Source organism: Macaca nemestrina, chromosome 7, assembly GCF_043159975.1.
Source record: "Macaca nemestrina isolate mMacNem1 chromosome 7, mMacNem.hap1, whole genome shotgun sequence".
Lineage (NCBI taxonomy): Eukaryota > Metazoa > Chordata > Mammalia > Primates > Cercopithecidae > Macaca > Macaca nemestrina.
In genome coordinates, this window is record NC_092131.1 from 166,865,512 (window position 1) to 166,893,226 (window position 27,715).

At 38.8% G+C, this 27,715-nt stretch overlaps 1 long non-coding RNA gene across 1 annotated transcript in view; it reads left to right on the forward strand.

The window, feature by feature from the left end:
- Positions 1-1,509: 1,509 nt before the first annotated feature.
- Positions 1,510-27,715, forward strand: part of LOC105492846 (uncharacterized) — a 138,380-nt gene continuing 112,174 nt past the window's right edge. The window contains exon 1 of the long non-coding RNA XR_011606182.1: positions 1,510-27,050. This is a non-coding gene — a long non-coding RNA (uncharacterized lncRNA). The remainder of the gene's footprint in view (positions 27,051-27,715) is intronic.

Here is a 27,715-nt window from a genome sequence, read left to right on the forward strand (position 1 = left end):
CATTCACAGGACTCTTCCAGTTCCCAGAGGGAAGGAAATAGTGGAAAGGGGGCAAAATGCCATAGTAAGAACTAGTTTGGAATTTTAAAAATTCTGATTATATTATGAATTATTCTCATTTTAGATTGGCTCAAAGGCATTAATTAAATATCTTTTGGTACATCCCATCCTTACCTGAGCATAAAAACTTGACATCTGTATATAGCTTCTGCCTTCAAGGAGCTTAAGAACTAAAAATGTTAGTTCTTCAGAGCTTTAATCACTATACTGAATTAAAATCCAATACTGCTGTTTTCCTTGAGCATTAAACATACAAATATTTACTGAAAATATTTGCTTTATGAATCATCCATCCAAAGATTATTGGTCATTTGCAAGATACTACATTAGCTGCTGCCTTGAAGTAATTTATACTGGTAAAGCAAATAAAATTAGTTTATAAATAATTATAATGCAAAATAGGAATTAAGTGACAGAATTGGATAGGCACCGTAGTCTATTCCCAAATTTCCAAGAAGAGAAAGAGAACCACAGAAACATGAAAGCTTTGCCCAAAATAATCTCATTACTAAATTGTAGATCTGAGAATTGGCCTCCCCAAGTGTGGCTGGGTTTCAGTAGCGTTTGCTCTTGAAGGTGGTGTACTATTTGCATAGCTAATTAAAGCAGGATGCATATTGAAATGACTTAATAAAATGTTGCCCAGTAATGAGGAAGACAACTACTCCCGAACAAGTGATTCTGTAAGCAGGAAATATTTCTTGCTATACTGTCTTGACAGCAAGACTTCATTTACTGCTTAATGGTCATTCTTTTAATGCTGAAGATTTTTAAATAAGGAAACTGGGAGAGATTTTATGTAAAGATTACCATCAAGTAAAATTGTAGAGGAAAATCCAATACCTAAGCAAAACAATACCTGTGTATATGCATTCCAGCCCAAGAAAAACAGTATCAGTCAGATGTACAGGATAAAAAGTTCCTTCAACAACTCACCAGATTATGTAATGGAGATGAGCTGCTTATCTATCAACTTTATCCACTAAGAACAAAAATAGTGTTTATTAACAGAATATATTAAGGGTGTCATAGAAAGCAGCATGTAAAAGCCACAGTCTTAAGAATATTGAGTAACTAAATAACTTCCAGATTACATGTTGAATTAAAGGAATTATTCTTACTGCTGATGATCTAAACTAATCAGATCACACTGGTTTACAGGTCCACCAAAAGGATATCAAAATCATGGTCAGATTACTATTAGGATACATATAAATCATAGATACCTGGTTACCAATAACACTTGTGGTTTTCTAACATGTGGTTACAATAAGGCAAATTCCTTTAAGAGGTTTCATGGCCTATACTTTTAACTTTTTAACTATACTAAATAATTCCTATCTGAAAAACTTCACCAAAATTCAGTTTGGTGCTTCTTACTTTTTTTTTTTTTTTTTTTTTTTTTTTGAGACGGAGTCTCGCTGTGTCTCCCAGGCTGGAGTGCAGTGGCGCGATCTCTGGCTCACTGCAAGCTCCGCCTCCCGGGTTCACGCCATTCTCCCGCCTCAGCCTCCCAAGTAGCTGAGACTACAGGCGCCCGCCACCACGCCCAGCTAGTTTTTTGTATTTTTAGTAGAGACGGGGTTTCACCATGTTAGCCAGGATAGTCTCGATCTCCTGACCTCGTGATCCACCCGCCTCGGCCTCCCAAAGTGCTGGGATTACAGGCTTGAGCCACCGCGCCCGGCGCTTCTTACTTTTTGACCAAATATATGGACCCAGATGTCTACTTTGCAAAATAAAATAATTATTTTTCCATAAGAAGTGTAATGCTGACTTAATATGGCTGATATCTGGTATCTTGTATTTATGCATATAAGAGTAAGAATATAAAATTTAATGCCAGAAACCTGCGTGGTTCTACCTAAATACTTGATTAGAAAGCACTTTGTTCTTTAATTCCATCTTACCACACATTAAACTAAGCATATGTAGTGGCATTATTTCAATATATTATTAGTCCATGTTCTCTCTTGTTTCTTTTTTAACTAAGAAAATACTCATAACACAAATTAAAGTTTGAAAGCACAATTAGTAGTTTCTAAGTTGAATATTCTCCAACTGCAGTACACTTTCTTGCATCTCATATAGCAAATCTCCCACAGTATATATAGCGCTGTGAGAAAGAATAGTATTGTAAGCAGAGACCTTGATATATAAGAATTCAAGTATTTGAGAAAGAATCCTCCATTTTCAAAAACAAAATCTGGAAGACTAAGTTTTTATGAATTTGAAATTTTAAAAATGTATATTTTGGGAAACACTCACACACTCAAAACTGACTTTTTGGTAGGAAGAGCCTGAAACTGCAGTGCAATCAGGCTCTCTCTATTCTCTCTGGAGCCAACACAAATTAATTCTTACATTGAACACTTTCATAATTGCATTTTTTGAAAGTACAATATCCACTAGTGAAATTCAGAGGTGAATAAAGCATTTATTCTCTGAGCTCTAATATCTTTCTTGGATTTTTTTTGCCAAGTAATGGACCTTTGCACACACATTGAGGAGACTGCCTTAGGCTATGAAGATTTGTATGCAAGTGTTTATAAAGGAAAGTCAGGACAGGAAAGAGAAGGAAGCCTGGCACAGTGCAGCCTCGGGCAAAAGTTGTCTTGCATGGGAACCCTAGAATATACTTTATACCACAAAGTTGTCCAAACCAAGGCATGGGAACTGGACTTTCCTACCCCTGGACTAGACAGTCATTGGAAAACTCCCAGGGTCTCTTTCACTTGTGGCCCAAGTGGCCCCAGTAGCTAAAGGGAGTGTGGCTGTTATACCAAAGGGAAGTGAATGCCCAGAAATGGTAAAAGGGCTTCTGGACAGAGCACTGACAACATCTGCTAAAGGTTGTTTCCCAGATACCAGAGATAGAAGTAGAGCCTGACTGAAGACCTATGTTTTCCTTGATATCACTTAAGAATATTTTGATTTCAGGATACAGAAATGGAATGATCTCTTTTCGATGTAGCTTGATCCAGTGTTCACACATCATCATCATTTTATCTCTCAATTCTACTTCCTGTGGATTTACTCCATCCTGATAGGACATCCCAGTAGCTCCATTTCTCTCCTCATTGCCATAAGCTGTTCCAAGCTTCATATACCCATACCACCAAGCACGAAGCCAGTACAAAATAGAGAATCCATATCCAATTTTCCCAACAAAAATACTGAATTACTTGCATTGATACAGTTTAGATCACATATCCAATCCTATTTTAGTTGACAAGGCCAAGAAACAATGTTTTCATTGGCTTAAGCCAGCTGTTACATGCCCATTCCTAAATCTGGCTTAAGTCTATGAGTGGAGTCAATATTATTCAAATGTCATGGTTTAGGTGTTGTTAATATTAAAGAGGAAAAAGAAAGTACAATTATAAGAAATTAACAAATAGCCACTGATCTCGTGTTCTTATTGTAAATTTTGATTGGCTGTATTCTGAATCCAATTTATTTCAAGCTGCAGACATGGTAATGTTTGAGCTAAACTGTGAACCCAGTTGGAATTAGCAGAGTTGGTTTGAGTGGATGGAGAAACAAAGAATTCTCAGAAGTTCGGCTGTGGTATGGAAAGCATGGGATATACCACCACCACCACCACCACCTTATCACCCCCCGACCTGCACACAAACAAAAGAAGCCCTACTATCATACTTACTCCGTTGGAACAGAAGTTTGTCATCAAATGCAGCTTTTTAAATTAGATGTCTCAGGAATTTGCTACAGGCTCAATCCGGGGCAAACCAGAAGAATCAGGCTTAGTTACTTAGACGTATGACTATCTCCTAACCAGTTCTTCATTCAGTCACTCAATAAATAGTAAGTACCTCATATATCCCAGGTACTTTTCTAAATATTAGAAGTACAGTGGTGAACTAAACATAGCAGGTTCCTCCTGTTGGGGGTTGGGGGCCATACACAATAACAAACAGGTAAACAAATAAACAAGGTATCTTTTGAGAGTGATATACTATAAAGTAAATTAAACAATGAATTTAAAGTCAGGGAAGCAGAGCATTTATCTGAAAGCTGATGTTTGAGTGGAGATTTGATTGACAAGAAGCCAGCCATGCAAAGGTCTGCATTAAAGACAATGAAAATATTAAGTACAACTGCAAGAAGTAGGAATAAACTCAGTACATTAGCAAATAGAGGAAAAAGGCTAGTGGCTGGAGTGTGGAGAGTGATGAGGGGTGAGGTGAGTGCAGTTAGAGAGGACATAGTGCCAGACCCATGTCCAAGACCTTTATGCTTGTCTGTGAGGGAAGTTAGTGTTTGGCTTGAGGTGAACTTCAAATTCCTGTTGTCTTTATTCTTCAGCTGTTCCCAGGGCAGGAACCAGGGTTCTTTAGGCCACTGGAGCATTCCGCAAAGCCCTGACAAAGTCTTAATGATTCCTTTTGCACAACTAATTTTCTTTTATTGATTTTGTAACTGCTTACCTTAATTTTTTCTTATTCTAGAACCTGTACAAGCTTATAAAATCCAAGATTTTTAATTTTTTTAACAACAAAAATAATCTGTGCCATTTTATGTCTTTTGTCCCACACTTAATAAAATACAATGGACAATGTTTTATTTCTGTACATGTAGTACCCCTTCATTTATTTATTTATTTATTTTTGAGACAGAGTTTCACTCTTGTTGCCCAGGCTGGAGAGAAATGGGGCGATCTTGGCTCACTGTAATCTCCACATCCTGGGTTCAAGTGATTCTCCTGCCTCAGATTCCCCAGTAGCTGGGATTACGGGCACCCGCCACCACACCTTGCTAATTTTTTCTTATTTTTAGTAGAGACGGGGTTTCACCATGTTGGCCAGGCTGGTCTCAAACTCCTGACCTCAAGTGATCCACCCACCACAGCCTCCCAAACTGCTGAGATTACAGGCATGAGCCACCACGCCCAGTCCCTTTATTCTTTTTCATGGTTGCATGATTTTTCACTGATGGGTGTATACTTTATTTCACTAATTGTCTATTGATGAATATCTAGATTCTTTTTAGTATTTTACTATTGTAAGCATTTCTGCAGTTCAACATTGTTGTACAAATGTCTTTGAATTCTCGTGCAACTATTTTTGTCGGATAAGTTTTCCATAATGGAATTGCTGAGTATGAGAATTAAGATAAATATTGCTAGGCTGCCTGTGAAAATGTTATACCATACTCCTCCCATGCTTGACAAATACTAGAACCTATCTTTTTTATTTTTGCAAATCTGATAGAAGAAAAGTGTTGCAGAAGTTCTTATTTTAGTTATCTATAGAATCTTGGACTGTTTCCCTTCATGCCTTGAATATTTTAACTCCAGGTTCTGGGTCAATTCTTGGTAATCACAATATCCTTACAAGGTAGACAAGGCTGTCTTTCCAACACTTGACCTACTCTTTTTCATCCAAAGACACTAAATCTCTTGGTCATATACTGAGCGTATACATTGAGCCTTGTCATTACCGATAACAGCAAGCCCTCCATACTCTCATTTTGAGCACCTCACTCCCTGATTGCTACCTCCCGTCTTTCCAGTTCAATCCCAGTAATACGGACACAGTTTGGATGTTTGCTCCTTCAGATTTCAAGTTGAAAAGTGATCCCCAATATTTGAGGTAGAGCTTAGTGGAGAGTGTTGGGTCACGGGGGCAGATCTCTCATGTATAGCTTGGTGCCGTACCAATAGTAATGAGTGAGTTCTCACTCTGTTTGCTCTTGTGAGATCATGAGACTGAATTGTTTGAAAGGCCCTGGCACCTCCTCCCCTCACTCTTGCTCCCTCGGTCACCATGTGACATGCTGGCTCCTCTTCCCTTCCACCATAAGTAAAAACTTCCTGAGGCCTCACCAGAAGCCGTGCCGATGCTGGCACCATGCTTCCTGTACAGCTTGCAGAACTGTGAGCTAAATAAATCTCTTATTCACAAATTACCCTGCCTCAATTATTCCTTAATAGCAACACAAAACAGACTAATACAAGTGCTCTGATTACAGAGATGGGTGGAGCTAGATGGCAGAAAAGAAAGCTCCACTGATTGTCCACGCCCAACAAGGACACCAATTTAATAACTTTCTACACACAAAAAAAGCACCTTTCTGTGAACCAAAAATCGGGTGAGAACTCACAGTACCTGGTTTTAACTCCACATCACTGGAAGAGGGACTGAAGAGGTGGAAGAAATAGTCTTGGATGGCCCATGCCACCCCTCTTCCATCTCCTGGAGGCAGCAGCATGGTGCAGAGAATATTTCTGTGCCCTGAGGAGAGGGAGAGCCAGCAATTGTAAGGCAGTGAACTCAGTGCTGCCATTATTGTAGCAAAAAGCAAAACCAGACCAAACTCAGCTGACACTCACCCAAGGAGGGAGCATTTAAACGAGCCCTAGTTAGAGGGGAATTGTAGCTCCGCTGATGGGAACTTCACTTCCTGCAAGCCTCATCACCACAGTCTACAGTGCTCTGGAGCTCCAGATAAACTTGAAAGGCTGTATAGGCCACAAGGACTGCAACATCTAGGTGAGTCCTAGCGCCGAACTGAGCCCACGAACAGTGGACTGGAGGGGACATGTGACCTACTGAGATGCCGGCTGGGACAGCTAAGGGAGCACTGGCATCATCCCGCCCCTAACCCCAGGCTGCACAGCTCACAGCTCCAGTAGAGACCTCTTCCTTCCACTTGAGGAGAGGAGATGGAAAAGCGGGGAGGACATTGTTTTGTGTCTTGGATACCAGCTCAGCCACAGCAGGATAGGGCACCATTCAGAGTCTTGAACTTCCTTTCCAGGCCCTAGCTTCAGGACATTTCTAGACACACCTTGGGACATAAGGGAATCTGCTGCTTTAAAGAGAAGGGCTCAGTCCTGGTAGGATTCATCAGCTGCTAACTGAAGATCACCTGGGCCCTGAATAAGCAGCAGCAATACCCAGGTACTATGTTGAGAGCCTTGGGTGAGATTCTGAGGCTTGCTGGCTTCAGGGGAGACTCAGCACATTCCCAGTGGTGGCAACTACAGGGCAAGACTATCTTCTCTTTGATAAAAGTGGGACATTGTATTGCACCTTGGGTCCCAACTCAGCCACAGTGGGGTAGAGCATCAAGCAGACTCTTGGGGTTCCCAGGACTTCAGGACTTGGCTCTTGGATGGCATTTTTGAACCTGCCCTGGGCCAGAAGGGGAGCCAACTTCCCTGAAAGGTGAGTCCTAGGGAAGGCAGCGTTCACCACAAGCTAACTGAAGAGCCCCTGGGCCTTACGGGAACATTGGTGGTAGTCTGGCCGTACTCCCTGTGGGTCTGAGGTGGTGATGGCCACGAGGTGAGGCTCCTCTGCCTTTGGAAAGGGGAAGAAAGAGTGGAAAGGGCTTTGTCTTGTGATTTGAGTGTCAGCTCAGCTGCAATACAGTAGAACACCAGGTTTTTGACAGTAGTCCCTGGCTCCCAGATGGCACCTCTGGACCTGCCTGGGGCCTAGGGGAACTCACCACCTTGAAGAAAAGGACACAGGCCTGGCTTTGCCACTTGCTGATTGTAGAGCCCCAGGGCTTCGAGTGACCATAGGTGGTAGGCAGGGAGTGGTTACAGCAGGCCTAGGTGAGACTCAGTGCTGTGCTGGCTTCAGGTCTGACCCAGTACAGTCCCAGAGGTAGTGGCCACAAGGATTCTTGTATCACTCCATCCCCAGCTCCAGGTGGCTCAAAACAGAGAGGAAGAGACTCCATTTGTTTGGGAGAAAGTAAGGGAAGAGAACAAAGAGTCTTTATTTGGTAATCCAGAGAATTCTCCTGGATCTTGTCCAATCAAGGCGGTACCTCTACGAGTCTGCAAGAACCGCAGTTGACTAAACTTGGGCTGCCAACTAAAGCAGATACAGGATAGATCACAACACCCAAGTCCTTTCAAGTATCTGGAAAGCCTTCTAAAGAACTATGGATACAAACAAGCCTCAACTATGAAGACTATAATAAATACCTAATTCTTCAATGCCCAGACACAGGCAGACATCTATAAATATCAAGATGATCCAGGAAAACATGACCTCACCAAATGAACTAAATAAAACACCAGGAATCAATCCTAGAGAAACAGATATGTGACCTTTCAGACAAAATTCAAAATAGCTGTTTTTAGGAAACTCAAATAAATTCAAGATATCACAGAGAAGGAATTTGGAATTCTATCAGCTAAATTTAACAACTAGATTGGAATAATTTAAAAGAATCAAGCAGAAATTCCAGAGTTGAAAATGCAATTGGCATACTGAAGAATACATCCGAGTCTCTTAATAGCAGAATTGATCAAGCAGAAGAAAGAATGAGTGTACTTGAAGACAGGCTATTTGAAAATATATAGAAAAGACAAAAGAAAACGAAACAATGAAGCAAACCTCCAAGATCTAGAAAATAGCCTCAAAACAGCAAATTTAAGAGTAATTGGCCTTAAAGAGGAGGTAGGGAAATTGATAGGGATAGAATATTCAAAGGGATAATAACAGAGAATTTTTCAAACATAGGGAAAGATATCAATATCCAAGTACAAGAAAGTTATAGAACACCCAGAAGATTTAACTCAAGGAAGACTACCTCACAGCATTTAATAATCAGACTCTCAAAAGTCAAGGATAAAAAAAAGATCCTAAAAGCAACAAGAGAAAAGAACCAAATAACATACAATGGAGCTCCAATATGCCTGGCAGCAGACTTTTCAGGGGAACCTTACAGGCCAGGAGAGAGTGGCATGACATATTTAAAGTGCTAAAAACTTTTACCCTGGAATAATATATCCAACAAAATAATCCTTCCAACATGAAGGAAACATAAAGACTTTTTCAGGCCAACAAAAGATGAGGAATTTCATCAACACAAGACCTGTTCTACAAGAAATGCTAAAAGGAGTATTTCAATCAGAAAGAAAAGGGCATTAATGAGCAATAAGAAATTATCTGATGGTATAAAACTCACTGGTTCAGCCTGGGCAACATGCTGAAACCCCATCTCTACAAAAATACAAAAATTAGGCATAGTGACACACGTCTGTGGTCCCAGCTACTTGGAGGCTGAGGTGGGACAATTCCTTGAGCTCAGAGGGTCAAGGCTATGGTGAGCCGAGATTGCGCCACTGCACTCCAGCCTGGGTAACAGAAAACACCCTGTCTCAAAACAAAACAAAACAAAATGAAACAAAACCCACCTCACTGGTAATAGTAAGTACACAGAAAAACACAGACTATTATAACACTGTAACTGTGGTGTGTAAACTACTCGTATCCTATGTAGAAAGACTAAACAATAAACCAATCTAAAATAATAAGTACAACAACTTTTCAAGACATGGACAGTACAATAACATATAAAAGTATCAATAAAAAGTTAAAAAGGGGGGGCACTTTTTAACTTTTAAGGTGCAGGGTCTTCATTAGTTTTCGTTTTGTTTGTTTGTTTATGCAAACAATGTTGGTCTACACTATAGACCAAATGGATCTAACAGATATTTACAGAACATTTCATTTAATGACTGCAGAATGTACATTATTTTCTTTAGAACATGAATCTTTCTAAAGGATAAACCATATATTAGGTCATAAAATAAGTCTTAAAACATTCAAAAAATTGAAATAATAGCAAGTATCTTCTGTGACCACAGTGGAATAAAACTAGAAGTCAATAATGAGGAATTGTGGAAACTTACAAATACATGAAAATTAAACAATATGCTCACAAATGATCAATGGGTCAATAAATAAATTAAGAAGAAAATTGAAAAATTTTTTGAAACAAATGATAATGGAAACACATCATACCACAACCTATGGGATACAGCAAAAATGGTACTAAGAGGGAAGTTTTTATATCTATAAATGCCTACATCAAAAAAAGAAGAAAAATGAAATAAACATCTTAACAACGTATCCTAAAAACTAGAAAAGCCAGAGCAAACCAAAACCAAAATTAACAGAAGAAAAAAAAAATATCAGAGCAGAAATACATGATTTTGAAATGAAGAAAATAATACAAAAGATCAATAAAACAAAAAGTTAGTTTTTTGAAAAGTTAAATGAAATTGACAAACCTTTAGCCAGACTAAGAAAAAAAAAATGAGAACAGCCAAATAAAATCAGAGATGAAAAAGATGTTATAACTGATATTGCATAAATTGAAAGGTTCATTAGTGGCTACTATAAGCAACTACATGCCAATAAATTGGAAAATCTAAAAGAAATGGACAAATTTCCAGCACATACAACCTACCAAGATTGAAACAGGAGGAAATCCAAAACCTGAGCAGACGTGTAACAAGTAGCAAGATGAAAACCATAACAAAAAGTCTCCCAGGAAAGAAAAGCCCAGACAGAACCTAATGGCTTCACCACACCCGCGAGTGGTGGCGGGCGCCTGTCGTCCCAGCTACTCAGGAGGCTGAGGCAGGAGAATGGCGTGAACCCAGGAGGCAGAGCTTGTAGTGAGCCAAGACTGCGCCACTGCACTCCAGCCTGGGCAACGGAGCAAGACTCCGTCTCAAAAAAAAAAAAAAAAAAAAAGAGCTGATACCAATCCTACTTAAAGTATTCCAAAAAATAGATGAGGAGGCAAGACTTCCAAACTCATTCCATGAACCAGTATTACCCTGATATCAAAACCAGACAAAATTGGTATTTTGATCAGTATTGCATTCAATCTGTAGATTTCTTTGGGTAGTCTGAACGTTTTAACTATATTGATTCTTCCAATCCGTGAACATGGAATATCTTTCCATTTCTTGTGACCTTTCCAATTTCTTTCATCAGTGTTTTGTAGTTTTCATTGTAGAGATCTTTCACCTCCTGAGTTAATTCCTAGGTATTTAATTTTATTTGTAGCTATTGTAAATGTATCCCAGGTTTCTTCAGTCCAAGGATAGCTTTTTCCACTAAACATGAGACCATTTTGATGATGATATGCCATTTTGACTTGTACCAATAAGGCTTTCCATACAACTATAGTTGTGCTGCACTTTTCTTTACCTATTTTTTTTAAATGTATGTGGAAACTTTCCTCTATTACCACTCGCAAATAACAGCTAACTAACTAGTTATTTTATTTTTGTTACATTTGTAGAGACTGAGTAAAGGTATTTATTAGTATAAGGGGGGAAACAGTTCAGAGAACTATACCAAAAGACAGAGTATTTTAGCTGAAAAAATAAAACGATCACCATACTACACTAATATGCCTGTTCCAGATTGCAGAAAATGGAATAGATACATGAGCATTTACAGCTATTCCTGATGGCTCAGTTATTTCTTTAATAATATTTTTATTTTTATTTTTATTTTTATTTTGTTGAGATGAGATCTTGCTATGTTGCCCAGGCTGGAGTGCAGTGACTATTCACAGGCATTATCATTGCACGCTATGGCTTCAAACGCTTGGGCTCAAGCGGTCCTTGTGTCTCAACCTCCCAAGTAGCTGCTACTGTAGGCACATGCCACCATGCCCAGCAATAAATCATTTTTAATATAGGTACAAATGAGACAGGTTAAAATCACAAATAAAAAGTATTTTTGACAATAGTATGATTTTTCTAAGCCATTAGATAGAACAATTCAAGATACTTTGCTGACCTAACTCCTCTCAGGGATTTAAATTTAAGAAAAGTCAGATTTTCAGATCATACCTGCTCTTGTTATAATCTTAGTTCAAAGATAAGTAAATCATTGTGGTAACACACCAGTGACAGCAAGCACACCTAGTACCTGGATCTTTGTTTCAAAATACCATACTCTAATAGAAAAATTCTGGACTTTTTGATTCTATATCTGGGGATTAGATATAATCTAATTAGAATATGGCTGATTCTATATCTGGGGCAGAGAGGATACAATATGAGCCTGAAGTATGTTATAGTGTCTGAAAGTAAGGAAGTACTCAAATAAATAAAAGGCTAGAAACATATCAAGTAGACAGAAAGCCATCCTGAACACGTCTCAATGGCCAAAGCTATAACAATTTTAGCAACAAAATTTAAAGTATAAAACACATACACATAACTTTATACTGACATAAATAATCCCCTACCATCAAGTATTGATTGGACTTAGTGACTTCCTTACAAATAATGGAACATGAAAAGAGAAGAATAGCTTCTTTATAGTAAACAAATCTGATAAACAGCACCTTAATCAAATGATCAAGATTAACATCATCAGTAATAGGTTATTTTTATTGCATGTACCCCATTATATGATGTGATGAGAAGGACATTTCACCTCTGTGGTATTCTTACCCAAATCCTGTAATTCTGATCTAATCATGAGTAAATATCAGACAAACTCAGATTGAGAGACAAAATGCCTCACCAGTGCACCTTGAAACTGTCAAGGTAATGGAAAATGAGGAAAGACTGAGAAACTGTCATAGACCAGAGGAAACTAAGGAGACATATGGCTGAATGCGATGTGTTATCCTGGATGGGATCCTGAAACAAAAGGGAGACATTAATAGAAATACTGATGAAATATGAATAAAGTCTGGAGTTTAGTGACTGACAATGTATCAACGTTGGTATCTTAGTTTTGACAAGTATACCACGATAAATTAAGATGTTAACATTGGGGAGATTGGTTGAGTGGTACACAGGAATTCTCTGTATTACCTTTGTGACTTTTCTGTAAATACAAATTTACTTCAAAGTACAAAGTGTCTTTAAAAACATATTAAATCCACTACATACCTATTAGAACGGCAACATTCAAAACACTGACAATACCACATGCTGGTGAGAATATGGAACAAGAGGAACTCTCATTCATTGCTGGTGGAAATGCAAAATGGCACAGCTACTTTAGAAGACAGTTTAGCAGTTTTATACAAAACTGAATATATTCTTAACATAAGATCCAGCGACTGTGCTCCTTGGTATTTACCCAAATGAGCTGAAACTTACATTTATTAAAAAATCCAGTACATGAATGTTCATAGCAGCTTTATTCATAATTGCCAAACATTTGAAGCAACCAAGATGTCCTTCATTAGATGAGTGGATGAACAAACTTTAGTACATCCATCCAGTGGAATATTATTCAAAGCTAAAATCAGGCCAAGCGTGGTGGCTCATGCCTGTAATCCCAGCACTTTGGGAGGCCATGGCAGGCGGATCACTTGAGGTCAGGAGTTTCAGACTAGCCTGGCCAACATGATGAAATCCCGTCTCTACTAAAAATACAAAAATTAGCCGGGCATGGTGGTGTGTGCCTGTAGTCCCAGCTACCCTGGAGGCTGAGGCAGGAGAATCGCTTGAACCTGGGAGGTGGAGGTTGCAGTGAGCTGAGATTGCGCCACTGCACTGCACTCCAGCCTGGGTGACAGAGCAACACTTCGTCTCAAAAAAAAAACAAACTAAAATCAAGCCACAAAAAGACTGGATGAGCCTTAAGTGCATATTGCTAATTAAAAGAAGGTTATCTGAAAAGGCGACATGCTATATGATTTTATGACATTCTGAAAAGAGACAAAACTATGGAGACAGTAAAGAGATAAGTGGTTGCCAGGAGTTCCAGAGGAGGGAATGAGCAATGAATAGGTAGAGCACAGGGAATTTTTAAGGCAATGACGCTATTCTGTAAGAAACTATAATGGTGAGTACATTTCATTATGCATTAGTTAAAACTCACAGAAAGTTCAACACAAAGAGTGAAACTATAATGCAAACTATAGACTTTTTTTTTTTTTTTTTTTTTTTTTTGAGACGGAGTCTCGCTCTTTCCCCAGGCTGGAGTGCAGTGGCGCGATCTCAGCTCACTGCAAGCTCCGCCTCCCGGGTTCCCGCCATTCTCCTGCCTCAGCCTCCCGAGTAGCTGGGACTACAGGCGCCCGCCACCGCGCCCGGCTAATTGTATTTTTAGGAGAGACGGGTTTCACCGTGTTAGCCAGGATGGTCTCGATCTCCTGACCTCATGATCCGCCTGCCTCGGCCTCCCAAAGTGCTGGGATTACAGGCGTGAGCCGCCGCGCTGGCCCAGAAGAAATTTATAAGCAAAATATTGAGGGTGCTGCATGACTTCTTTCAACTGCACATAGTAAAATGTCAGAAAAGAGAAGTGATTTAAAGATGGAATTTATAATTAATTAAAAAGAAAGCAGAATGTAACCAGTTGGAAAAATTGATGCCTGGCCATATAAAGAATTAAAAAGCTTGCTTGGGAGAGAATACCAAGGAGGTAGCCAAGCTACCCTTTGATAATGGGATTAGTATGGCTAGAAGGAAGCCAAGTGCTATTCATCAAGACAATGGGAGAACAACCCAAAGGCATTTAGGAGATCTTCCAGGCTGTCCTTCCCATCGAGGACCTAAAGGGCAAAACCAGTGGTCCTGCTGCCTCTCTCAGGAACATACAGACCCATAATGGTCCACATGGTGATAACTCTGCAGACAGAGAGTACATGAGCTTGGTACTATTGTGGCCTTCGCCTATTTTTTTTTTTTTTTTTTTTTGAGACGGAGTCTCGCTCTGCAGCCCAGGCTGGAGTGCAGTGGCCGGATCTCAGCTCACTGCAAGCTCCGCCTCCCGGGTTCACGCCATTCTCCTGCCTCAGCCTCCCGAGTAGCTGGGACTACCAGGCGCTGCCACCTCGCCCGGCTAGTTTTTTTATTTCTTAGTAGAGACGGGGTTTCACCGTGTTAGCCAGGATGGTCTCGATCTCCTGACCTCGTGATCCGCCCATCTCGGCCTCCCAAAGTGCTGGGATTACAGGCTTGAGCCACCGCGCCCGGCCTGCCTTCGCCTATTTTTCAAAGGATACTTCAGAGACCCTTGAGACCCAGGCCGAGAATGGTCACAGGAGTGGAGCCACTGCGGAGAGCTCCCACCACGGCAATACTTAGTGGAGCCGTGGCTCTGCAGAAAGTCCCTGACAGGAGAATTCTTGGTGGAGCCGTGGGAGTAGGGCCACCCCTAAGACGCCAGAACTATAGAACCGCCAACAGGTAGCCCAGCAATTCAACTTGTGATAGCTGCTGCAGGAGCAGAGCCCAGCAGAGCCATAGGGGTGGGGCTGCCTGAGGCCTAGGGCGCTCAACCCCTACCCTAGCGTGTTCAGGAGGCAGGACATGCAGTCAAGAAAGATTATTCTGGAGCCTTATGATTTAATGTTGTTTACCCTTATCCCCTTTTGGAATATGAATGTTCATCTTTTACCTGTTCCACCTGGTATTTTGGAAGCATGTAACATGTTTCGGTTTCACAGGCTCACAGCTGGAGAGGAATTTGCCTTACGATGAATGTGCCTTTAATCTCACCCATAGATGATTTATGTTTCACGTGTCCGTGTGAAGAGATCACCAAACAGGCTTTGTGTGAGCAACATGGCTGTTTATTTCACCTGGGTGCAGGTAGGCTGAGTCCGAAAAAGGAGTCAGCAAAGGTGGTGGGATTATCATGAGTTCTTATAGGTTTTAATCTTATAGATTATAAAGAACATTGATCAGTTAGGGTAGGGTAGAAACAAATCACGATGGTGGAATGTCATCAGTTAAGCTATTTTCACTTCTGTGGATCTTCAGTCGCTTCAGGCCTTCTGAATGTATACGTGCAGGTAACTGGGGATAGGATGGCTTAGCTTGGGCTCAGAGGCCTGACAATTTAGATGAGACTTTGGGCTTAGACTTTTGAGTTGATGCTGGAATGAGTTAAGACTTTGGGAGCTGTTGGGATGAAATGAATGTATAAGTTTTGGGAGGCTAGAGATGGAATACTTGAAAAAAAATTTTTTTTTCAATACCGCTCCTTGTGTAGATGGTAGAATGCTATGTTTTGAATGATTGTCCTTTCCAGAGTCATGTTGAAATTTAATTGCCATTGCAACAGTTTTGGGAGGTAGGATCTGTAATAATTAGACCAGGATGACCCCACCCTCATGAATGAACTCATGCTATTATTGCAGGAGTGGGTTTACCCCTCTCTTGTTCATTCCTATCTCCTACCTCTTTTCCTTTTCACAATGTGATGCCTCCCACCATGTTATGATGCAGCAAGAAGGCTCTCACCAGATGGTGGCATCTTTATAGTGGACTTTTCAGCCTCCAAAACTGTGAGTTCATTCATGAGGGTGGAGTCATCATGGTCTAATTAATTACTGCAGATCCCACTGTGAGCCAATTCATTTCTATTCTTAATAAATTACTCAGTCTGTAGTATTCTGTTGCAGCAGCACAAAACAGACTACAACACTCATCAGTTGTAACAAATGTACTACACTAATCCAAAATGTTAATAGAGGAAACTATGGGGAGAGGTTGGGAGGTGATGTGGGACCTCTTGGCATTTCCCACTCAACTTTTCTGTGAACATAAAACTGCCCTCCCAAAATAGTCTATTTTTAAAAAATAAAAGTAGTCAAAATCTAAAAGAAAAAAATTATAGTAGACAGATATATGATATCACAAGTATAGTAAAATGTTAATGGTGGTAGTGTATGTGGATGTTCCTTATTACACTCTGCTTTGTGTTTGACTTTTTTCATAATAAATGTGGAAAAAAGTCATTGTGGGTAATATTAAAAGAAAGCTTAGCTTAGTAAGGTTCAGTTGAACCCATGGGACTTAATTCTAACTCCATTATGGGTTTCTCATATGATTCTACTAAAAAAATGTAACTTGATTTAACTACTTGAATTGCTTATCTAAATTATGAAACACAATTGGCCCTGTCTTCAGAAACTAGAATCTAGATAAAATTACCTGTTGTTTGTGATATTAATATGTATTATCCCATCAGCAGAAGAATCTGAGCAGTGCTTTGTAGTTGTTTAAACAATACTGATGACATGGTAGTAGAAACTGAACAGCTACTCCCTGGACTTTGTCAGTGTACTTGTTATGACTTAGCACTGTTTTATTTACCATCCAAAAACATATTTTTTATTACTCGCTACAACATGACAATAATTCCAGTTTTGAGTGGTGTATATTTCTCATTATGAATCTAAATACACAGAATGTTTGCTCTGTTTTCAGTCACTAGGCTGCGTGAAGATGGTGTATTAAAAATAGTATGACATATTTGCATATTTATCTGTATTAAAAGCGTCATGAAACAGTTATTGCAGATACACAGCTGTTGCTTTTCAACTATTTTTTTAAAGGAACCATATCTGCTCTCCTATATAAAATACATACATTTTCAAAAGTATCATCTGAGCCAAATGAATTGCAAAGCCTTAAAGAGGAAAGCTTATCTCAGAGAATTATAAATTTTTAGTCACTGTGTCTAAATGATAAATTTTTAACCTAAAATGATAAACTTGTTCCTTTGCCAAGTCAGATATTATGCATTGTAAACAGAAAGTAATTCTGGAAGCTCCTACAAATTATGGCTGCATTTCAGCATAGGGGCTGTTTACCTACTCTCCAGAGCACATAAAAGGATGCTGCTTTATATCAACCACATTACGGAAGAGAAGACTACGCTTTGTGGCTTAAAATGACAGTTACTCTGGTGATGTAAAGAAATTTTTATTTTAAGGGCATTTTTAAAATATCTTCATGAAAGACAAAAGTATCATCTTTCTTTTCAATTAAAAAGAAAACTGTGTGCCTCTGGAATCCTAGCTACTATCATCTTAGTAGGTGCCGGAAAAGGACCCTGATTTAAAAACAGTTTTAGTGACTTTCATTATTTTGTAAGGATTTTAATATGGACTCTTTTGGTTTAAGAAAACATACTTTTTTTTCAATTCTATGATCATATCAGGTTCAGTTGATTATCATGTAATTCAAATAAACACCAGACGTTCTCATTCTAATCTGAATTACACTGCTTTTTTTTAATTAAAAAAAAAGCTTTACGCATAGTTGAACAAAAGATCTCACCTTTCATAATTCAGTTTCACCATGTTAGCTAAATAAGAGAGTCCAAAGAAGAGAGGATTATCATATATTAAATAAAAAGTTGGCCACTTTGTAGCATTAATCCTGTTAGAAAAAGATGATTTCTGTCTTACTTAATCAGTAAGAAATCTTTATTGCCCTGAGTATTAATTGATTAGGTTCTCATTAAGGTCAAAAGTACACTTGACTGACCACAGGCGGCCAATTAGCAAATTGTCAGCCATGCTTACTTATATTGACTGAACATAATGGTAGTTATTTGACTGTCAAGTCAGAAGGTCACTGAATCTTTTGTGCACTTTGCCCTCTGAAAGGGCAACAGTCATTCAGACCCCAGAATGCATTCGTAAGAAAGATTTAGCTTATTACTTATTGACTTAAATCACCCTTAGAAACAGGTGTTTCATTCTCTTTGAACAAATACTATATTATTTCTTTGTAAAATACTTGAGGTTTGGTTGAAATCCTGTGGTTGATTGTGTCTGAGGATTTTTGTTCAGCAAGCAGCTTGCACTTGAAACTCTAAATAGCTTTTTAAAGAGCAGATCGATCCAATGACTACAGTTGGCCCTCTGTATCTGTGGGTTCTGCGTCTGCGGATTCAACCAACCAAGGACTGAAAATATTTGAAAAAAATGTGTCTGTACTGAGCACATACAGACTTTATTCTTGTCATTACTCTGTAAAAAATACAGTATAACAACTATTTATATAGCATTTACTTTGTATTAAGTATTATAAGTCATCTCTAGATGACTTAAAACATACAGAGAGGATGTCTGTATGCCTTTTTTCTTTTTTTTTCTGAGACAGAGTTTCACTCTCGTTGCCCAGGCTGGAGTGCAATGGCGCTATCTCAGCTCACTGCAACCTCCGCCTCCCAGGTTCAAGCAATTCTCCTGCCTCAGCCTCCCTAGTAGCTGGGATTACAGGCGTGTGCCACCATGCCAGGCTAATTTTGTATTTTTAGTAGAGACGGGGTTTCTCCATGTTGGTTAGGCTGGTCTCAAACTCCCGACCTCAGGTGATCCACCCGCCTCGGCCTCCCAAAGTGCTGGGATTACAAGCATGAGCCACCACACCCAGCCGGTGTGTATGCCTTGTTATATCAGGGACATGAGCATTCTCAGATTTTGGTATTCGAGGGAGACCCTGGAACCATTCCCCCACGAATACCAAGAAAGAACTGTATATCCCTTTGCATACACTTTTCTCCTGCCATGTGGCTTTGCTGTAATTGTAGCAAGGTGGGCACACAGCTGCTGAAATGGCTCTGGGACACCAGTCTCAAAGTGAATGGTTAGAAGCATATGTGAGTTTCACATTAATAAGGACATTGGTATGCCTTCTAAATATCCACTGCTGACGTGGGAGATCGGATATTTGCTGTCAATCAAAGGAGAAATGAAAATGCAATTCATAAACCAGTAATCTAAAATTTTTGCCTATACTTCAAGTGAGTTGTTTATTTATTTATTTTTATTTATTATTATTTTTTGAGACGGAGTCTCGCTCTGTTGCCCAGACTGGAGTGCAGTGGTGCCATCTCGGCTCACTGCAAGCTCCGCCTCCTGGGTTCACGCCATTCTCCTGCCTCAGCCTCCCAAGTAGCTGGCACTACAGGCACCCGCCACCACGCCTGGCTGATTTTTTTGTATTTTTAGTAGAGACGGAGTTTCACCATGTTAGCCAGGATGGTCTCGATCTCCTGACCTCATGATCTGCCTGCCTCAGCCGCCCAAAGTGCTGGGATTACAGGCATGATTTTTATCATCATAAAGCATTACACCTAATTTATATGGTAGTGATGTAACTGTTTGTCCTCCTCTACTAAACTTAACATTATTATCACTTACATTTGCCATTATCGATTCAAATATCACTGATGATTCCATGAGTTAGATTTTAAGGAGAAAATACTTTTGTTTAGCACACCACTTTTACAAGTTGTGTCTCTAGATCAAATAGAAACCCATGAGTCATCCTAGATCCTTTACATTCTACCGTCCCCAAATATACATCTCATCTAGAATCACATTCCATCATTTCTACTTACTGAATATTGTCAGTAGACATATGTCAACCCACTGCCATTGCCCCAGTTCAGCAACTTGCTTTTTGATTGATCAATTGTAGTACCTTTTTACTGGTTTTCCAAATGATTCAATGGCCCTCTTGGCATGAATGTCTTCCTGCTAGACTACAATTTATTCAGAATAGGGATGGTGTATTTTCATATTAAATATCTAGCAAAGAGTTCAGTGTTCGACACATATAGGCACTTGGTAAAAATTTACTGATTAAATAAGTAAATGACCATAATTAGTTTTATGCTACATATAACTGTAACCTGTGATAGAATAGTAATTTGTTATAATTTAAGAACTCATTAATCTTTACTAGTATTACATTATTCATTAGTAATTTATCAGACTATTGTAAGAAGCAGTAAGTTTTAATTCAGTCATGTGACTAAACCAATAGCATTGAATATGAAAATAAAGTGAGAATCAGAGTTGAAGAAAAAATTACTATTATAATTCATGAATAATTAAGCTACCTAGTATATAAAGAAAACAAATCTATCTACTATCAAAACATTTGCTTTGTTTGTGAGATCGTACGGTTTTCAAATGATTTAACATTAGAGATTAATAGTGACTATTGATATATTATCTGCAAAATACTGAGCATTCTGTATACAGACAGCGTAATTGTCATTTCACAGATAAGAAAATATCTAATGATTTAACATTAGAGATTAATAGTGACTATTGATATATTATCTGCAAAATACTGAGCATTCTGTATACAGATAGCGTAACTGTCATTTCACAGATAAGAAAACTGATTTCACAGGTAATCTGTCCAAAGGTCCACAACCCAGGTCTTGCTGGCTCTAAAGTTCAAGCTCTATCTACCACGCTAATCTGACTCTGTGCATTATTCTGTAGAATTTTGGAAAAGCTATTTAACTCTCTGAAACTGTACTAACTTTGGTGAAACTGTACTAAATGTATAGAAAGTTTCATATACAATATTGGATCAAGCACTAGAGCCAAAGATAAGAAAAATGACTATGGAAATTAAAAGTAATATGACTTAGTTAAGACTGCATGGGCGCTGCCATCAAACATCCCTATGATTGTATCCCAGGTTTGCCATGTCCCACCTGTGTAACCTTGAGTGATTTACTTGACTTCTCCAAGTTCCAGTGCACTTATCATTAAAATAAGTATAATAATATTGCCTACAATGGATTTGTGAGAATCAAATGAAATTATGCAGGTAAAATGCCTAACACATTAAATGGCATATCATAATGGCTCAGTAAATGTTACCTGTTGTTAAGGATTTTCAGCTGGGTGTGGTGGCTGGCACCTGCAATCCAAGGCAGGCGGCTTAATTGAAGCCAGGAGTTTAAGACCAGCCTGGCCAACAAATCAAGACTCCATCTCGGCCAGGCGCAGTGGCTCAAGCCTGTAATCCCAGCACTTTGGGAGGCCGAGAAGGGCGGATCACGAGGTCAGGAGATGGAGACCATCCTGGCTAACATGGTGAAACCCTGCCTCTACTAAAAATACAAAAAAAAATTAGCCGGGCGTGGTGGCGGCGCCTGTAGTCCCAGCTACTCGGGAGGCTGAGGCAGGAGAATGGCGTGAACCCGGGAGGCGGAGCTTGCAGTGAGCCAAGATCGCGCCACTGCACTCCAGCCTGGGTGACAGAGCGAGACTCCGTCTCAAAAAAAAAAAAAAAAAAGACTCCATTTCTACAAAAAAAAATTTTTTTTAATTAGCTGGGTGTGGTTGTGCACGCCTGTGTTCCCAGCTACTTGGGAGGCTGAGACAGGAGTAAGAGCCCAGGAGTTCGATGCTGCAGTCAGCTGTGATCACACCACTGTACCCCAGCCTGGGCAACTGAGTGGCACCCTGTCTCTAAATAAAAAAAGATTTTTCACCAAAATAAGTAGTTTAGGTTACATGTACTTCCTTATTCTGTGTTAAATCTATGTGTTCTGTTATTGCATACTTTTATGAGTCATATAGTACTCTGACATCTAGACAATCATCTGTTCATAAATTCAAATTAAAGATGAGTTATATAAATATTTGTTAGGGATTCTTGACTTTGACATTCTGTACCAAGTGGGCGAGTGGCACAGAGAGTACCTTGTGCACTTGCCCACTTGGTAGGTAAGTCAACTGTTCCTCTTCCCTCATGATGCTTCTCAAACATGCCATAAAAGGCATTAATGGTAATCTCTTTGGTGAATTATTGAATAAGATGGTGTTATGATAATTCACAAACTCAATTCACAGGTGGAGCAGAGGGCTGGCCTAGTCTGACTTGCATGTTACAGGGGTCACTCAGGTGCTGGGTTGAGCACAGACTCTTGTAAGAGTAGAAGCAGAAGAACCGATTAAGAAGTTATATCCAGGACCAGGTGTGGTGGGTCACACCTGTAATCCTAGGACTTTGGGAGGCCTCAGGCTGGATCACCTGAGGTCAGGAGTTCGAGACCAGCCTGGCCAAAATGGTGAAACCCCATCTCTACTAAAAATACAAAAAATTAGCTGGGTGTGGTGGCAACGCCCGTAATCCCAGCTACTTGGGAGGCTGAGGCAGGAGAATTGCTTGAACTTGGGAGGCGGAAGTTACAGTGAGCCAAGATCGCGCCACTGCCCTCTAGCTTGGGCAAGAAGAGTGAAACTCTGCCTCAAAAAAAAAAAAAGAAGTCGTATCCGTAATCCAAATGAAAAATGATAGTGGCTTGGATCAGAGTGGTAACACTGAACATGATGAGAAGTGGTTGGATTCTGGATATATGTTGAAAGTAGAACAGTATATCCTGGCAGATAGAAAGTGGGGAGTAATAGAAAGAAAGGATTAGAGGAAGATTCCAAGGTTTTGGGCATGAGCAACATAGAATCATGAGGAGGAAGAAAATCCTTCCTTATGTACTTTGTGCTTCTAATGATTCCGTGTGTCATCTCTGTTTCAGTTTTCATTCTACTCGCCAAACTGGTGAAAACTCAACCAGTTCCAGTGGCATTGTGAATGCTCTTAGTAAATTCAGAGTAGCGCTATGAAAATCACTTTACTAGCTGTCGCTTCTGAGGGCACCACCACCTGTAGTACTGAATGAACAACGTAACATCAACATGAGGATACTTGGAACACCCAGAAGAATTAGAAGACATAGACTCTCTATTCTTTAAGCTTTATTGTGTATTTCACCATGTAGGATAGGTAAGCACTGCCTGGGTTTGGACCTTAGGCACAGGGCCTGGGGGTGGCAGTTGGTGCTTTCAGTTGACTTTGGATCTTTGTGTGATGTAATTGGAGTCCATTTACATGGAGATGGCTTTGAGGAAGCAAGGCCAAGAAATATTAAGTCTCAAGAGTTCAACCAATCAGAAGGAAAAGACCTGTCCTAGGATATTGTGTATATTTTTGCAGTTAACTTAGAAGGCATTCTTATACCTCTTTTTTCTAAATATTTAAGAAAAGCCTCACTATGGCCTTAAAGTACTAACATTAGGTCTGGTGGGGAGGTGGGGGAAGGATTAACACATATGAAGAGAAATACAAGTAAGTGTAAACAAGCATAAAAATATGTGTTATAACAAAAGTTCATATCCACAACGAATTATCTTTATTATGCTTTTCCCTTCTTTATTTATGGACTTAATTTGCTGTCATCTTAGGCAACTACTGTTAACAGTATCTCATTTGATAATGTGATGTTGACATCTCTCTATTTTCTAAATTTAGTTGAATGCAAAGAAAAACTTTGAAATGCAAATAAGAGATCATTTCTCCTGCCCTTAAGAAAGATTGGAACATGACAAACCTTGAATCAGTCTTGGAAAGAATCATCTAATTACAAGAAAGTGTAAGAATTCCAGGCCTTACCTCAGGCAGATAAGGACTAGCTATACATGAAATGCAGACTGTGACTAACGTTAATTCTTTCCCAAATCAGATTTTCATGAGACATTTTCAGTTCTTTGAGTGAGGCAAATGAATTTCTTTAATATTTTACATATCCATTGTTAAAATTCAATGCAAGGACAACTCTAATGTCAAATATAAATTATTTTGTTATTAAGTTTAATTTTGAATAATCTTCTTCTCTTTTCTTTGGCATTAGAACAAATTGCAATTACTGAAGTCCAAAGAATTATAAAGCACTATATAAGCATTTCCATTAGATATCAAAATTGAAGGAGAATGCAAAGACTGGTTTATTAATGGAGTAAAGTTTCTGAGATAAGATGGAGCCAGTTTAAAAGGTTTTAACAAGGAAGTACAATACTCAGTTTTGGAAGGAAAGGAGACAACACGATTTGGTCATGATTTAGACTCTTATCATAAAAAATACTATTTCAGTTGTCTTTATAATTCAACCTAATAATACGCTTTACTCTTTAACAAAAAGTATATTTCCTATATCTCTAAGGGTACACTTCTCTGAGACTAAGCAAGCTATTTGTAAAGGATGATTGAATTGAAGAGGGATCATGTTCTTTTAAACGATCTTTCCCGTGCCCCTGGCATCACAGAGGCTGAATCGGTCCCGGGCACTCAACATTCTCAGCATTGGATCAACCCTAACCTGCTTGTATTTCTTTTGCTGCAGAGCATAGACCCATAAGCCCAGATCAAACATGTTGAAGTCTCACTCCTCCATCTACTCAGTTGACCTCTTAACAAAATTCTGTTTCTCTCTCCATTTGTCTATGAAAAGAGTTTTCATTCTAAACTCTTCCAGTTTAACAAAGGGAAAAGGTTAACAAGAAAGTAAATCCCCCCGCTCCAAAAAAAAAAAAAAGTGGTCCACAGTTTCCCACTGAATTGGAGCCAAAAACTCGGCCAGTTTTGCTCTCATATCTCCGAGCTGCAGCCTGACCCTTCATGTGACCAGTGGGGCTTGTTGTACAAGATCTATCTGGGCGCCTTTCTAAAAGTGCTATCTTCGTCCATATTTCAAAACACTCACAGATATTTTATCATTAATTAGTATTCATATTATGTCTCAAACAATCTGTTCAAGAATAGGGGAAGTGAACTAGTTGAACAGCTCTTCTGTTTGTCTGTTAATTAACATGGATGATGTATGTAGAGCCAAAGGCCTTATAAGGGGAGGAGGTGGTCAAGTGTTGGGCAGGTAATTCCTAGAACATTTAAATGCTTACCTATTTTGGACACTGGGCTACTCCAAAAAAAAAATTGTACTTGGCAAACAGGGTGGGGAGACACAGGCCTTTTTAAAAATAGACCCATGCCTCTTTGATTCACAGCATCCTGGATTTGCTTTTCATCATGTTAACATGCCACTTGGGAGCTGGCTGGACTCCCTTGTTCAGTGACATATATTTCGTAGTGTTTTTTTAAAAACCATTTGTTCTTTCAACCACAACATGCTTTGAATTTCTCTTTCAAATTTGAGGATGTATATATAGATTGATCAAAACAATATTTTTAACATTCCAAACAATTTAGAAAGATAGTGGATGGGTGTCAGTTAATGTATTATGCTCCTCTCTTCCTCCTCCCCCTCTTCAGCTGCTAATCTTAGAACTTGTGTGCCAAATTGTGTAAGATATTCTTCCAATAGCTACATGTGTGACTCTTTTGTGAGCTCTACAGACAGTTATGAGGACAGATTTGGAGTTGCATATGGGACTGTCACATGGTTTGATTTCCTTGTCTTCAGGCACTGAGATTTCTTTTCACTGAGCTTTAATACTGAGGAATTTTTAGTTGTGGTAAAAGTTTAGCAAAGTCTCTATTAAATAATTTACACATTCTGGGAATAGGGAAGGAAAAAAGTTTTTATTCACCACCACTCTGTATTCGGGATCTATATATACTAAATAGTTCATGTGTTTACTCTTTCCAATAGTGAAAAAAACTTAGGGTTTTATCACAGAATTTTTATGAAAATCAGAAAGGAGTAAAGAGCCTTTATTATCTCCTTGCTCTTTTGGAGCAAGATCTAGTAAACGTCTCAACAGAAAAAGTAGCAGATGCTTTGTAAAAAGGTCTCATATCACTTATGTCCAATTATAGAGGCTGATTTGCAAAAAAAAAAAAAAAAAAAAAAAAAAAAAAATCATCTATCTATGTCCTTAGGAGCCAAAAATTCCATGGCATTAGTCTGTGAAATAAGATGCAAATTCATTTTCAACTTTAAAGACACATATCTGAAATCTTGCTTTCATGACCTGAAACCCACAGCCCCCATCCCATAAACACAGTGCCACCCTTGAAGAACACACAGACTTGAAGCAAGATCTTTCTCCTAGTCCTATTTTAAATGTTCCTCAAGGATAAATAATATCCCAGTGAGACCTGTGTCCAATTAATTGGGGCATATATTATAATATTATAAAAGTGTTAATCACATATACTCAGAACTAATTCTTTTAAGGCCCAGCATATGACTGCATCTTAAAATAGTGCATGACTGTTTATACACTATTTAAAATAGTGTATGACATATGATGTAGTGTATGACTGTTCATCTTTGTATTAATTTTGCCCTCTAAAACAAATCAGTGGTTAATTATTCCGAGCTGTACCTTTATTGGTCCATGAGTAAACTCAGTCAACTTTGTTGCGCTGGGGGAAAAGTCTTAATTCAGAAATAATAATGATGGCTAATAACAATATAATAATAAATTGCTACATTTCTTGATTCCCTGCTCTGGCTCTAAACTCTATATAATAGATATTTTAGATACATCTAATCCCCAGAATAACCTACCAAAGTAGGTATTATCACAATTTGTCAAGTTAAGTAAGAACTCGAGAAATAGCTTGAATGAAGAGAGTAGTGTTCTCTTATTTCAGTCCTTAATGTCCTTTTCCTGTTTTAGGTTGGAGAAGTCCTGTATCTTACTGGGCAAATTGCCCTGGTACCTTCCACAATGAAATTTGTTCGTGGTGGAATACAAACAAAAGCTCCTCTGTCCTTAAGCCATACCCTGAAAATCCTGGAAGCTACACATGGAGATACCAGACTTCAGCACACTTTCATGGCTCACTGTTATGAAATGTTATGTTAATGAACAGCCAGCTCACTTCCACTGCTCTGGATACCTGGCAGAACTTAAAGACCCATTAAAAGGTATCTGCAGTATCTATTTTATTTCTAGCCTACCAAAGAGCAATTTATGAAAAGGTTTTATTCAGACAATATCAAGTCTCAGTGGACTTCATAAGGGTTTGAACTAAATCTGGAATAATAATGTTTGAGCTGTTATGTTCTGCCTCGTAATTGGCTGTGGACAATTGAGAAAGAAAATTGCTTAATAGAAACTTACAGTCATCACTAACTTTATCTTAATTCCCCAATGCAGTAAGTTAAGAGTTCTTTACAAGCAGCTTAAAGTTTTTAGAAACTGTTGAAATATACTATTTAAAAATATTTCTGCCCATGTATCACATTATATTTTCTGGTGAGGGAGGTAATTTTTCTGATATTTTATTCACTTGGGCTAAGAGTCATCTTATTTCTCCAAGAACATTTAAAAAGGATCACGTTTTTCCATTCTTCTAAAATATTAACTGAGTTTTTGTTTTTTAATATGATATCTGTGCCCTGGTATGGGGTTGGATCTTTTAGTTATCCCACAGATATCAAAAGTAGTTTCTGAATTATATTGACTTTAGATTATGCCATAATTTATACTATCACATCATCAGAAAGTAAGACTTTTAAGTTAAACAACTGAGTAAGCTGATGATTAGAATATACTCTAGAAGGAACAAGAATCTGTTCTTTGTCGAAGT